Source organism: Cydia pomonella, chromosome 6 (assembly GCF_033807575.1).
Source record: "Cydia pomonella isolate Wapato2018A chromosome 6, ilCydPomo1, whole genome shotgun sequence".
Taxonomy (NCBI): Eukaryota; Metazoa; Arthropoda; class Insecta; order Lepidoptera; family Tortricidae; genus Cydia; species Cydia pomonella.
The window spans coordinates 15,421,706-15,438,323 of NC_084708.1; the positions used below are offsets into that span (position 1 = coordinate 15,421,706).

The 16,618-nt window shown below is 35.5% G+C and overlaps 1 protein-coding gene across 1 annotated transcript in view; it reads left to right on the plus strand.

Annotated features, from left to right (window-relative positions):
* The first annotated feature begins 415 nt into the window (after window positions 1-415).
* LOC133519074 (uncharacterized) overlaps window positions 416-16,618 on the plus strand; it is a 72,120-nt gene continuing 55,917 nt past the window's right edge. The window contains exon 1 of the mRNA XM_061852967.1: window positions 416-644. The gene's annotated coding sequence lies outside the window, so the exon portion shown is untranslated. The remainder of the gene's footprint in view (window positions 645-16,618) is intronic.

The window sequence follows — 16,618 nt, forward strand, 5'->3', positions numbered from 1 at the left end:
TATATCAAGTTGTTTTAGTTAATAGAGTTTCAATGCATAATTAAGTCATTTAATTACGTAGGTACGTAATATCACCTAAGTACATTATTTACATGTTATATGTTACTTACACTTACAACCTATTTTCGTTCCAAAATAAAGCCACAATCAGACATTCTAATATCAATAAAAAGTATTAAATCCAACCTTTTCAAAATAAATTCCAATTCTACCAATTCAATGCCCACGTCATCTCTTGTGTTCCGATGACAGCAACAATTTGTCATCAATGACAAACGATCCCGCGGTCTCCTGTTTACCTTGAATCATGCAAAGGCCAGGTTATGGCGACTTAACTCATTGATTGCAGAAGCTCGCGCCCACCCTTAGGGTTTTGGTCTCGGGGTTCCACCGACGAACATAGCCGAAGCGCACGAACCACAGAGCTCCCCAGTCGGAAACGAACGATCGCCGTATCACTACGTCCCGTTCGCGCGCACGCGAAAAGTTATTCTCTTCGTCATATTCTTGTGACGATTTGTGGAGTGAAACTTGTGAAAAACTGAAAACCTTGACTAATACTGTGACTGTGAAAACAAAGGCACTTGGATTTTGTGTACAGCGTGGCGAGTTTGGTTTGGTGCCGGCGTTTTGACTGTTGCTTGGTGAGTTATTCATTAGTTTATCAATGTTTTGACAAAGTTTTTAAACAATATGCAATGTACTTTGAAATTATTTATGATATTGCTGTAAAATTACTTTTTTCTTACGAATGTTTACTTGCAAATTATATATCAAGGTATTTTTATTTTAAATGCGGGTACGTCGGGATAAGTCAGTGACCGGTGTTAAATAGGTTATTTTAACAACTAAGTAAAATACAAAAAGAGCATGTTTTGCGTGTTTATATCTAGGTATCGAGCCTCACCCGCTGCTCGGATCGGAACCAGTTCTCGGCCAGAAGATAGTTATTATTTTTTGTCTCGATCGTGTATCTGCGCCGGGCGGTCTCTGGGTAGGTAGTACGCCATACCTTGGTATCATTTCAGAGTACTGCCTTACGCCCCGCCTTACCATTTTATTAAAAATATGTAAGTAGTTAATACATAACATCTTTTTCTACTAAAGAGTAACTCTTAAATTTAAAAACACCGGTTAAGTGCATTTCACATAAATTTTTCAGATAATGTGAAAATTTTGCGGTTCATTTGAGTATTATGGTTTAAAATATGCCACTGACAGAGTGAATGATGGACATACGAACATTATGGCGTTATTCATTTACATTTGTCAACTAACAAGCGGTTGATTATCGTTTGTCCCTATCTGTCATTTTAATATTTAAGTTTTCTAATAAGAAAGAAATAAAATTTAACTAAGGGTTGCTAAATTTTATAAGTGGGTTGTACTTTGCCTCATCTTCACCTTCTGGTTACGGGACCCTAGAAGAGGGAAGTAGACATTTTTCATAACAATCTAGGGACCTAGGTAGTTATTAATACAATTTATTCTATGTAAGTACCTATAGTCGGGAACAGATCTTGTGTATAAATATTACGAGTAACTAGATACATACCTATTAACTAATAGAAACAGGTAGGTAGGTTTGAAAGCATGGCCGAGTAAACAAATTACGGTAATCGGATACTCGGGATAGTTTGGTATGAGTGGGTAAATAGTAAATAGTCAGTGTCAGGTAGCAGACACTTTTTTTAATCTAATCCTTACGCCAAATATTAGATTGACGCAGCCAACCGCTCGCTCATGAGCTGCATTCGAACATTAAGAATTGATCTCATTTGACTCTCGTTTTGACATTATCCCATTGTCACTTGCCGAAAAAGCCATTTGGTTCTTATTTGAGAACCAATGGATGAATGGAAATCAATTTGTAAAGTTCTACCAAGGAGACGGTGAACCCGGTTTCCAAGAGACAACAATAAGATGCAACCGGGAATCTCTTATTCGGGGGCTATAAGATAATTCTGTTGTCACGGACTTTCCGATGCTCCCAAGCCTGTAGGATGAATTAATTACCATCTCAGTCTCAGGGCGATTGGCTCGCGCTGTCATTAGTCTTCGGTCCGATTGCCTTTACTTAAGATAACGAATCCGGTCCTGCCGTCATCTCGACTCGATGTTAATAAAATGAACGGGATATTTCCTAAGGTTCGATACATATTAGTGTGGTATCTTATCAGAATTACGTAAATAATATTGGTAGTTAAGAAGGTATCTGAAACGAGCTTATGCGTAAATATATACGAACATTTAGGTATTAAAAAAATGGCCTCAGCTTATCAGGTTTGGATAGTTTAATGTTTACTTTCGTTACATTGTAAGGGTCGGCAACGAACATGTAATTCCTCTGGAGTTGGATGGATCTAGCTAGGTCTTATCTCTGGGAAAACGCGCATTTTAGAGTTTTTTTATGTTTTACGAGCAAAGCTCGGTAAGTATCCCAGATATTTTCCATTTTACATACATAGTTCATTGATCAATAAATATTTACGGAGGACACTAATACCACCACGATATTTTAAAGTACACTGGAGCCACATAATCATTCAAGCAAGGAAATTATCTTCTAAACAGTAAATAACATTAGCTACTAGTATGCCTGCCTCCTAAGCTACCGGCTCCATACATAAATATCTACGAACCGGGCAAATATTTACATTATCGACTATCTATACACCAATGACAGTTAAATTTATAACTGACATGTTTGTATGCTCCTGATATTCCGACAGACCTATCAAGGAAATAATGAATAATGTCTTTACAGATACCACAGGGTAAATGCCCCAGGGCACAAACAACTGAACAGTACATAATGGATCTAATCGTAGGAGCAAAACTGCAATTTGTTGTTAATTACCTGACATCTTGTGGCAAAACGGGCGCAAGAACCTGGGCTAATTGCCGCCATTAAGGTTAAGCTTCTGGAGTGCTCGGGTGCGCTTTGCCTAGAACTGAACAGTTGAATGAACATTGTTTTATAAGCATCTACTTAATTAACTAAGATTTTTACGAAACGCTTAAGATTCACGGAATAGCGGTGGTTGACCATTCTGAATTAATTATCAACCACCAAAAAGTCTTTAATTAAAATAATGGACTAGATTAAAATAAAGTTGGCATATCAGTACCTATCGACCAATCAGGGTTAAACCAAGGTGGTGACGAATTTGTTAGTGGGTAATTTTTTGAGCTACTTTGGAGCCAGCCACAGACCGGTTTGGTCAATTTTTAACTCGTTCAGTTTTTTTATCAATGAATAATGAATTACGCATAGATATACAAGATGCACTCACCATCACGAGACCTTATCGAGCATCAGATTGGATGAATGCACATACTTCCTAATATAGGTGTTTATACTGAGTATCCTTTGATTTTGTCTTATAGTAATATCAATTTATACCCATAGTTTTGTCAAAGCTAAAATAAACTACATTACTATTGTATAGAAATAGTTCAGTATACTCGTACGGGTTATAATGCAGATAATTCGCCACCGCGAGAATGAAACTCTCTGATTACCACATCGACTGCCTACTATCTTTTCATACATTTGTTTCAAGTTAATTTGAACAGTAAGTTTTACATTGCAAGGTTACTTTTTCAATTATACAATCAAGTTTCAGATACGAGAACGGGAAAGTAAGAACGGACATGCCAAAGAACTTGAATGTTGGATTGGAACTGATATAAGTCCCGCCTGCCTTGCAAGGACATTCTTGTATGAATAATATATAAATGGTGATTCAATATTGGGTAGGTCCATTCATTAAATTTATATGTAATTTAAGTTGTGATGAATGTTAAAATAGTAGATGACATATATAGGTATATTAACTTACTCTCTGTGTTAATTCTAGGCAAAATACATATATCATTAAAATTAATAATAAAAACTATGAGGAAACTAAAATTAAGATATGACTAAATTAAATCTAAAAGTCACATACACAATTTTTATACACACACACAAGTAAATTATTCAAAACTAAAGAAAACAAACCTTAAAATAAAATAAAAAAACTTTAAAATAAAATTAATTATACGCATAGCCTAAAATAACCCCCCTGCATCGCACCTGGCCCAAAGGTCCCCATAATGCCTGCGGAATCCCCCTGCTGAACTGCTATGGAGACCTGTTGGACCAAGAACGACCCAGAACGCGGATAACCACCCCTGTCCCGCAAACGCCGGCCTAATTCCCTAAATAATTGGCGGGCTTCCATACCCCACGGCCCCGCGGCCTCTACAGCCACCGGCACAAAGTCGTACGCCGATGCCAGTATGGAGAGTATTTAGCGTGTTTCTGCTTAGCAGCAGCCCCTGTCGCTGCACCAGCACGACGCACGGTCTGCCCCAAATGGGATGCAGCGAAGGTGCTCACGCAAGTCGCATCCCACAAAAGGCAACGCCCTCTCCGCCACGGCACCAACGTCAGACCGTCCGGCCTCTTCCCATCCGTGCGGCTGAGACCCGGTGGCTCCAAAACACAGGGCACGTACGCACAAACCATAGCCCACCGCACAATCTCATTGATAGAGTGGTGCCTCGGAAATCGACCAGCGCATCACCGACTACTCAGGCCATGATGTCCGTTCTCCGCCACCCATGCCCCGCAGCTACAGCGGGCATGTTATAATTACCTATTCTACTCCATGGCGCACCAAAATGACAAACTTACCAATAAACAGTAAGTAAAGGCTTACCGAAAATTAGATAACTGCAACTTGGAATCGTGATGATAGCAAACCGTTTTTATTCAGAATGTCATTGTATTAATCCAGATTAGTCATTAATAAAAAAAAAACAACGCAAACTGCCGAAGACGGATGTAGAAAGGAAATACTGTTTCTTATAAATTATGACTTATGAGTCAGCAATATAAAACAGTATCAATGCGTACTTTGTTTGATAAAAGAAGTATTTGCGTGTAAATGGAACAACAGCACTCTTCCGTCTCTTCCGTAGAACGCGGGGGCCCAGGGAGATATAAATAATGAGCTAATTGTATTGGGACGGACCATTCGCTGACCGGGATGCAGTGCGTTGTCGTACGGATATTGCCAGCGTGACACATACCAAAAATACCTATGGCCCTATGTCAAATCAAAAAAATATTACTTTCTTCTAAATTGTATGGAGTAAAGTGAAACGAATACATAAATTACATACTGTCAATATACATTTAAATTTAAAACTAGAACATTAAATAAAAGTCTTAAATAGCTCAATCAGTAAAATAAACCAAAGTCTAAAAGAACATTAGAATCAATTGTTTTAAACTTATGAAATATTATTTTCGAAATGGTTGCTATAATAAATAATATTATTATGTACATAGCGCTACCTAATAGGCTACAAAATTTTATAAATATGCGTCTGCATCTCTTATTCATTACATAGCGTACGGTGTATAGTGTTCACACCTGAAATCAGCGCCCTAAATATATAATTAATGATCTAATTCCATTGAGAACCATTAGCTGACCGGGTTGCAATGTGTGCCGCAGGGAGCAGGCCAAACGGAAGTGACTGAAATAATTACACATGCCATATGACAGTCTTGTTTGTCCATTAATATCACTGATTAAAAATGTGAAATATGTTTATGAATTCGGTTCTAATTAGAAGGGGTTATATTACATCTAAGCTTCCATCAGATACTTTCTGCTAGCTTGCTGCTAATATTGACAGGGAGACAACACACTTTTACGAGTATGTATCCTTTCCAGCGGAACGTGTCCTGAATAATGATAGATGTTATACCTACAACATAGCCTCAGTACTGTTCAAATCCCATCATAGGTATAGGTCAAAGACATCTCTCATAGTTATGTAACCTCGTCATCATCACAATATCATGAACTACTGTCATTGTCCTGTTGCTGCATTTGCTGCTGTCGTTGCAATTTATCCCTAAATATCATTTCATAATTATGAAACTTTTGTATGGACATAGCCAATTTTTAGGGTTCCGTACGCAAAGGGTAAAACGTCCCTATTACTAAGACTCCGCTGTCCGTCCGTCTGTCACCAGGCTGTATCTCATGAACCGAGATAGACAATTGAAATTTTCACAGATGATGTATTTCTGTCGCCGCTATGACAACAAATACTAAAAAGCATGGAACCCTCGTTGAGCGAGTACGACTCGCACTTGTCCGGTTTTTTGATTTACGCACGGCCGTGAGGCCATAATATTGATATAAAATTTACCAAATTATATCAATGCTGGTTTAATCGTGACTATATCTATCTATACATTAAGTGTCTCTTACTTACGAAGAATTTAGCTTAGCAAGATTGCCCATACGCAGACGACTCGTGTTTCTCTGTCTACGCGGAGCTCGGAGGCGAACTATTAGCGGTTTGCCGCATTTGCGTTTTTCCGCTTTTGCTGATTCCGGGATTTCTAAGCTATTTCGTTTTATCTGGGTCACCATTTCTTTTGTGTTAGCCTTTTATGTAACTGTATGATAGGTACTTGTAGTAGTCAGTAACGTAAAAAGTAAATAGTAACTTAGTGGATAGATATCCCAAGAAGAATCTGTAGTTTTATTCGGAACGTGGAGAAAAGTAGACCATAAAAGGGGAAGAAACGAGCCTATAAAAGAATAAAAAATAGAACTTGCAACGTTAGTCAACCATAACGAGAGGGTGTTGATAAGAATTATGTATAAAAGTACTGACATTACAGGTCACTGATTTTGCAAGCCATCAAAATTTGTTAAGTTGAGAAACAGAGAAGATGCTGCATACAATATGGTTAAGATGAAAGTGGTGATCCCGCGCATAATCGCCTTTTCATACAAACGTAGTCCACATTTTCCTCTCTGGATATTAACATTATTGAAAATGTTTTGACACAATTTGTTGTATATAAAACACAGTTATGCCCCTTCGTTTGTTTTATTTCGAATTTTTAATTATTATTGGAGTTAGAAGCATCTAAAATTTTCTATGAACTCTGTTTTTCGCTCCTTTTTTTGTAATAAAAAAATCGAAAAAAGTCAAACGTAGGGGCATAGATATGGTTAATATACATCAACTTATGTAAAAGTATTTTCCAAAATGTCAATATTCAGAGAGGAAAATGGGGAATACGTTTGTATGGAGAATCGGCCATCCTCTTTCCTCTTAATGAAGTCTAGTTAATACTATCACATATTTTAAAGTCACGTATAGGTATATGATATAGAAGATACTCCATTAAAATCATAATTTGATCTAATAAAGCGAGTGCATGCAAATTCTGTCATAAACGAGTTCCACACGCACAGGATATTGAGTTTTAGAATTAATGTCCATCGAGCAAATGTCGATCCCCAAATTGCGTTAAGCCTAGTCATAACGGACTGGTAGAACAGGTGGCAACATCGAATGTCGACGGCATATTGCTCGGCGTGCCGTATGACATTCGACCGACTGGAATTCTGTTACAACACTTGCTTAATCAGTAGTTTAACTTCATTTAAGTGTCACAATCAAATCAACACATGAATATGCGTGGCACTCCTCGGACGTAATTGCTACTACGTGTAAGGAGTGTTAGGTTAGGTTATTAAAACACACAAAATATTTTATTTTACATTACTTACTTGTTATTAAGTATTTGAGAGTCAAATTAATAATGCTGGTTTTCAGGCACGTTCGATTAATAATTTTTTTTGTGTTATTTTATTTAGTGTCCCTAAAAGATGTTTTTGAAATGATATTCAACTTTCAAACAGATTTATCACATTAAAGTTACGTACACGATATATGTCTTAGACATCTTACCGATTAAGTTGTGGTACTGATCGGATATTTACTTGTATCGAGTTTCGGTCATGTCAAATTTATGCGGTTGTGACACGCAGCCGTGAAATCATTTGACAAAACGAATACGTAAGCATGCCGAAATGTCGCCCCCATTTTTCTAATGCTCAAATCACTTTTTTAATTGAGGCTTTATGACCATTAAGCAGTTTAAGGCTCTTAATACATACTCGTACTTAAAAGCACATGAACTTTTTTATGGTTAATTGGCAGTAAGAACAACAGTATTTATGTAGTATCTTCTTTTATTGGCAATACGTAATACGTACAAGTAAGTATATCGCCGACGGTGAGCCTATTGGTTTTTATCTATAAAACACATTAGTCGGGATTCGGTCATAAATGAAAAACATAAAAATAAACTTATTTTCCATGAATTAAGGTTCATTTTACAATGTCGTTGGAGCAACGTATGCGGAGGAGCACTGAACTTTGCTAAGGCTTTTCCCCACACCTGAGGTTCACTCACACAGCCATTAATTCTAAGCGTTTAGTTACTGCACGGATAGACAACACATGCATATGATTATTGTCACAAGTAAGCCTATTATTATTCTCAATGTTGCTAACGGTGTGACCTCGCAGGTGGGTTCCTGTCGTTATCCTGACAGATAGCTGTATTTTGGGAACCGACAACGCGATTTAGGTGCTTTTGATTTCCTAAATTACTTACAGGGAAAAATTGACATAAATAAAAGATACCTTTTATTACTTCATGGATTCTTAGTTTTGTAACTTCGCGGGGGAAAATGCTTTTTCTGTTAATAGGTAAAATATTATTTTTAATGTTTTTTTATATTTTTTTCATATCTATGCAATACTATCCGATTCATGTTACTAAATAGGTGGTTAAGAACCGGGCGTTATGTTCATATTTTTATATGTATCGAAACCAGGTATTTTAATATTATAACGTATCTCAGATTAAAACCTACACCATTAAAGGTTTGTAGCAAGTCATCGAAGTAATAACCCGTAAGATTGCTTCGTAATTGGTATTCTATCATGAGACGGCAATTATTGACTTACCTGCCGGCAATGCTCTTATTGCGTCCCGCTAAAAAAAGGGTTTTCACACACATTTTACAAAGAGCCAAAGGTTTTTATGCAAAATTATTATGGCTGGGATTTTTCCTATGAATTTCGTGTATCACCTTTCTTCTCGGCCGGTTGTGGTACTAGAAATAACTCAACATACTTTACACAAGGTAAGAACCTTGATAAAATAAAATACTTAATTAGCCTAAATTTAAATTGGCCCTTGTAATACTTATACGATAAATTGTTATGTGCTTAATTTAGGCTGTAGACTAATTTTATATGCCTGTTCCAAAAAAAGGATCTCTGAGAACAATACCTTTAACTGACGGACCGACCGTGTCCAAAGTAATTCCTAAAATCTAACCGTTATTTACATGAACGGAGCCACACTCGCATTTTTATACATGTATTTTCTTTCTATTTGGTAATCGTGACCGCGTTCTTCTAAAATCCCTAAAACCGAAGTCATAAAAAATTACATATTCAGTCACAAGATAAATTATTCAATTAAGTATAATACCAAATTGGTTATAAAATTAACAACAATCATGAAATTTGAAACCTATCGTGGCCATGAAACTTTCCGGTCAGTTTAAACTATTTAGCGTCCTAGTAAACAAGTCGATTGTGTCAATAAAATTAAACACAGCTTGATTAAATGCAAAGTAAACTTTATTTGAAGCACAAATTGGATCGATATGGAGCTGTTAATTCAACGCTACTGACTTTTACGAAGCAAAAGACCGCCAACCGATCTTACTCTTCTACAATTTCAAACTTAATCAAATCGAGTTAAAATCGAATTCGAAATTGATACCTACAGCACTTGATGTATTAAGTTTTGAAGTGGGAAACGTTTTACCGTGAGATATTTCTTCAGAACCTCCGTGAGAGAAAGCATTAGTTCGTTCCCCGGACGTTATTTCTGGAAAGTCAGTAGACTTTTTACTCCGAACGGCTATTTTAAGTGTTCCTGTCACGGCAGCCATTATGGTCTCTTCTTGAGATCGTAATTATCAAATTTGTTCCACTGTTATAATTAATAGTCTGTGATTTCTTCCACGCTTTAATAAACCGTGTTAATAGTATTACGTCACTTTGGATTCAATATAACTTAAACGATTACTTCTTTGATGCATTTAGACAACTCGCTGACAATTAAGTTATTAAAGTAATTTTCTATTACAATATGAATTTACGAGGTAAAATTATAAGGTTAGATACTTTCGTTCTTTGTTTTTCACAAGTAGATGGTACATAATATACCCTACCTTATACTCTGTATCTTTAGGTATTTAAATAAAAGTAAACAAAATCTACCTTCAAATGGCTCCTTAAGCCAGTTGAGAGTAGATGAAAACATTACATGATCAAATAATGTAGGTTAAAGTCAGGCCGTTCAGTGATAGATCCAGGCGGTTTTGTATTTGGTTGGTTAACCAATAAATATTATAACTACCCGAAAATGCACAAAATGTTTGTTTACTTTTATTTAAATACCTAAAGATACAGAGTATAGTAATAGGTTGATGTGGTGGGGACAAATCAGTTAGTGATCTCTCAATGGTTACTTTTTTTTATTATAAGATAACTGAAAAAAACGAATAAAAGTAAGACCACCCGTCATAAGTAGTGACCAGCAGCCACGTACAGTAAAAAGTCGACTAAGGTTCGCGGTATCCATAATTTCACAAAAATTGCCAGCTAGATACATCAATAAAATAAATCGAATTCAGTACCGGGACTCAGTAATAATGGTGGATCGGAGCAGGTTGGATGCAGTTTGTGGTTAATAATAATAGGCCGGGAACGGCAGGTGTATCCATGGCCGTGCTCCGTGCTGCCCGTGTCGTACTTACAGCCTATTCACTCATTTGTTGTAGGTATGTGTCAAATATTATTATTGTTACTGTATAGTAGCTAGGTTTACAAAAAAGGAATGAAGAATTCTTACAAAAGTCTATAATTATGAGTATGAATTATTTGTTCTTGTAAATTATTAACTTTTTTACACTCGCATTAAACTCGAGCTACAACAATAAATCGAAACTATACATAAAAAATACGTAAATAGAGATAAGACGGCTGCTGGTGGCATTGTTTAGCAGTGATCTATAGTTGAATTATCATAACACTAAAATGATAGGTACATAAATCAAGTACATATGTGAGTAATGCATACCTACTGATAACAAGATTCTGTCTCCTGTTCATACAGAGCATAATTAATATTAGTAATTTTTTTATATGTTTGTTCGAATGCATTGCAAATATAATACACAGGTTTGATTTTTTCATATTGTAATTTGTTTCATTTTAATATGGATATAAATGAAAGGTAACCACTACTGAACTATTACTCCTTTTCAATACAGTTATTTCACTAAACTAAGTGGACGAAATCTTATTACAGAATGGAATAATCTTATTAAGTGAATAGCCTTTTATTTCTGGACACCGACATTTGGTGGGAACTGTTGTTACGGAGACATGCGCTTGGAAATGGGTCGAATGAAAGGACAAAAAACCAACTAAACGTCGTCATTTGGAGCGGCGTTAACTGATTTGTAATTCAATGTGAAATGAGGTTTGAGCCAGGTAATTTTGGGATAGCTTAAAAAAAGGTCTACTAGTTTGCGTAACATAAAATATATTCAACACCAGCTATTATAATTGCTACCTTTATGGGAAATAGTCGAAGAGGTTAGATCAGGAAACCAGCACTAACGTTTGCAACTCTAGTGGTGTTTCGGGTACTTTAAGTAGGTAGGTGGGTGAATCAACTTTTTTTGTTTTGTTGTCCTGTTCCGTTGTCGAAGGGACAACAGTGGCACAATTTGTTTGAAGAGACGTTGTATGCCGTTCTATTAACATGCCTAGTATTAGGGGGGGGCATTATGGACATTGGTTATAACGACCACAAAAACGCAAGTTTGATACATTTAAGTACCATAAAATCAGTATTTCAATGAACTTTTGTCCCCTGGACAACTAATCGTAACCATGGCAACGAGTGACGCTAAAAAAATGATTCTCCCAGGTATAGAGTTGTGGCGGTGACATGTAAGTAGAGCCTGTTCGGAAAGAGAAGAGTCGTGGAATGTATTGGGCCCCACACATTCCAAGACTCTTCTCTTTCCGCACAGACTCTAGTATACCTAAATAAAGATCCCCAGAAACCAGAAACCGACACAGTACAACATATACTTAATATAAACGGTGTAACATGAGGAAACCGAAATAGTGGGGATCCGTTTAAGGGCATCGTGTATGGTGTTCTGATTAGGAGCAAGAAGAAAAAAAATGGACACGAAAAATATTTTGCCATTATATGGGACGTTTGGCCGACTTGGACGTCCCATAGAATTTTTTTTTTTTCGCAATTGCAACACATTGTATACTTACTAAATATGGTCTAAATAAAAATTATTATCAATAGTTATATTAAAACTGGTAAAATTTCTACCACTTTTTAAAACAGATATTGATATTAATTTCCTAAAAAAAAAAAAACAAAAAAAGTGCACTTCGGGTATAATTGCGGAACGTTTCACAATAAATAGGCATCGTTAGAGCCGGTGCGAGGACCATTATGCCAGGCCGTGAGTTCTCGATGCCTGTGCGAGCTCCAGCAAGTCAAGTTCGCTAGTTAACCAGACCCCTCAATCCGTAGCAACTATGCGTGAACAGCGGTCGCACTTAAACTGGTTCATCTAAGTCTTGCATCTCGTGTATGCTTCAGAACGATAGCAATGAACCAGAGCGGTAACGCCGCCTTAGAGATGTTGAGTAACCACGAGTTGGAGGCACACTAATTAGTGCTTAAGGATAATGATGCGAGCACAATACCAATACATGCTACGTACAAGTATTGTAGGGTAATGTTTGTAGCAACGTCAGGTATCCAGGTTGCGGTTTACAAAGAGAGTGACGCTAATTGTGTAATTTTGGTTAACGTTTTGCTTAGGTTTCTAATTGCTATTTATTGCGTGGAGACAATTCAGACAGGTAAGTCATTAAAAAGTTATTTTTGTATTTAGGTTCTGAATTTTGATGTTATATTTACTCTTCTTCATAATTGTGCATTAAAAATGTTTTTCTAACCTTTTATCATGAATTATCTAGGTATATGTACATATATATTTTTTAAGTTGTACATACTAAAACCAGGAACTTTTTAAAACCTTTGGGTAGGTACTTACGTCGTACCGCAGTAGCCTTACCACGAGCTTGTCACTGACCTGAGAGCCTACCGCGAACCACGTTCGACGTGTTGCCTCTCTGTCGCATTTGTAAATTCGTACGTAAGTGTGACAGGGAGGCAACACGTCGAACGTGGTTCGCGGTAGGCCTTCTGATACTGACATATTCGCTAGCGTGTGCGTAAGTTTCTATGCATCTCGTTCGTACTGGCAAGTTACGCAGAGCTTTGGGCAGACGTAGCCGTACAGGTCGTTTAATAAAGTATTTTTATTGAACTATTTTTAAATAATATTGTAATATTATTGTTATTCGGGTTGCAACATCATATTTTTTTACTTAGGTACGTCGTAGGTACCACGAATCCGTTTTCTTCGCGTTCAATCAATAATCCAATAACCGATACTTATTATTTCCACTTCAATAATCTAAGAGAAACCACTCATGTGTACAAAATAAATACCTACCTCGTTTACGATAAATCTTTATGTACATAGGTAGATAAGGTAGTGTATTTATTATTTATTCAGAACCCTCAGAGTGGAAATTTTGTTTTATTTATTAAACTAAGACCATACTAAGTCATGGTAAACATATGTTACATAATTATGTATAAGAAAGTATAGGTAACTAAGCAGGTAATTAAGATATTCGTCCTTTTTGTAACTAATTTATTCAAAATAAAGTTTCACAAAACACCTATTTACTTAATAACTAACTTTATAAACATGCGGCCATAGTTATCGGAAGCCGTTGTTTTATATCAAGGAACAATGTGTTAAACATACTTATAATTAAGAAGTCTCCTTGCAATTTTCTCAACCGCTGCACCGCGCCGCGTGGGTATCGTCCTAATTATGGCTAAACAATAACATACCTAATCCAAATATAAAACTGAATAATAATCACGCCACGCATGTAGTAACATACATACATAAATGGCAACCTTGAACGGTCAAGGACCTGTGTTGCGGCACTTATACCTACTTCATGTTATATGAACGCCAAGTTTCGTGATTTCTTTATGGCCTTGACGTAAAATTTATCAACCTTGTCTTCGGAGACGCGCGAACTGTCGCTAAGATTTCAAGTTTACAGGTCACGTACAAAATGGAATGAAAGTTGTATTATTGTTAAATATGATTTTGTTTACCTACAATGGAAAATAAAGAAACTGGATGTATTTAAACGAAGATTTTTACAAGTAAAATATAAATATGTAATATTTTTTTCTTATTTTAGTGGATTAGTTTCTATACATTTAGTACCTATTATAATGATTTAGTAATTGATTGACATCGTATAATATAGTAATTACTTACCACTACATTCTTGAACTATATATTTATGGTGATTTTTGTTCTACCTATAACCGATTCTTTTAATTAAATAGTTGACGTATTAAAATTAAAACCCTTAAAAATGTACTTAAACCGACGTGCGTACTTTTTTTATCATTATTTTTTACCGAAACGAATGAAGCCTCAAACGGAAACCCATAGTTTGCATGTGCTGCGGACGGCTTGTAAAAAAACTATTGCGTGGGGTTTCGGTTGTTTCCGTTGCGTTAGTGAAGCGGGGTAAGAATACCCTTCGGGGCAGGGCCGTCAACACGCAAAAAGTCTGCTCGAACTCTGCCGCCTCTGCGTAATGCGTTTTAGCTAGCAAATAACGAAAATACGAATACATACATGCAATGCAAATATAATATAGGCAAACCAGGTAACCAAAAACTGTCGGACAAGTTTTTTTTTAATTACTTTGTATACTGTAGTTGTGTCTATGTTATTTTAATAAAAATATAAATTATTGTACTAAGAATCTATTATTTGCTGAACTATTTTCAGTAACTATGAAAAAGATTAAAATAAAACATAATCAAATAATCTGGCAACAATAACAGGCTCTAAACTAAAGTTATACAGCTCAAGTCCGTACGCCATGGCAATAAAAGTGTACAATAAAATAGATAACAGCATAAAAGCAGAAAAATGTAACAAAACATTCTTGACCAGACTTAAAACTTACTTGATTGACAAATGCTACTACAATTTAGAAGATTTTTTCACTGATTCGTCCGTTTAGCAACACCTCTATCTCTGTGCATTAATTATAAATTTAGATATTATTGTATGTAAGGTTAAAATAAATCAAATCATTGACATATTGCATTTAAATATTAATTCTATTTCTAATACAATTATTTTACATCTCTTATTTTTATTGTACTTATTAATTTGACATTACTTAATAATTAATTATTTGGCTATTTGTATTTAATTCACTGACAATTATTTGATTCAGTATAACTTTCATATGTACAAACTATTAAATTTACTTAATTTTATATTATACACATAGTTTTAAGATTAGACCCTATGCACTTTATATTGCTATGCCCTTACAGGGTCCATGTGGAACTACCCAGACTTTGTAATATCGATAATACCATGGTTGCAATAAATAAATAAATATGAAATATGAAAACATGTTTACAACTTAATTTTCTACATACTTTCCATTTTAGTTCTTTTCTATATTTACTCAGCGTTAAATAGTAAATTGTTTATTTTTTTTATTTAATGTACTTATTATGGAATTATTTGTAATAAAGTGTTTTTAAAATGTAGCATTAATTTAATTATTAGTATGTATTTTACATACAGGATGTACAAATGCTGAAAGCTTTACATATTCCGAAAAGTTAATATGTAGTTAGTTCTAAGTTTGCGAAAAAAAGCTTTCTCTCTTGTAGTCTCGAGTGTTATCTGGCTTCTTCCCGCGTTAGCGAGGAATAAGTTGGCGTCACACGGGAACCTTCGTCTGAATAATAATCTGAAGGTTCTAACTTTCACACAGTATCTGCTCATGTATTTGACGACCTGTGTAGCCTAGTGGGTTGTGACCCTGCTTATGAAGCCGATGGTCTCGGGTTCAAATCCTGGTAAGGGCATTTATTTGTGTGATGAGCACGAATATTGGTTTCTGAGTCATGGATGTATTTTTCTATATAAGTATGTATATCGACGCCTGGTACCCATAGTATAAGCTTTGCTGGGGCTAGATCGATTTGTGTATGATTGTTCCCAAATATTTATTTATTTAATTTTTATTTACGCACATTTTTTATACAGATAAATATAATTATATAGCATACTTATAAGCAGGGCCCGTACTTTTCATGCCGTTGACGCAAAAATGACGTAATTTAACATACAGTCAGTTTTTTTTACTACACTACAAATTTAGATAAATTACTTTGACGCGTAGAAAAATAAATACTTTTTACGTGAAATACGCTGTTAAAATACAAAAATTAACTATTTATTAAAAAAATTAACTATTTAATGTACTATTTATTACATCAATAATCTATTAATTCGTCGAGTGATAATAAGATGAAAGTCAGTTAGACGTTTCTGTACTGATTGTCAAGTATATGTATCAGCTAACCAAAGAGGTTAACAAATTATTAATTATTACGAAAATACTAATTGGAATCATACTCTATGTAGCGTGACGTCATTTTTCTGTCAACGGCATGAAATGTACGGGC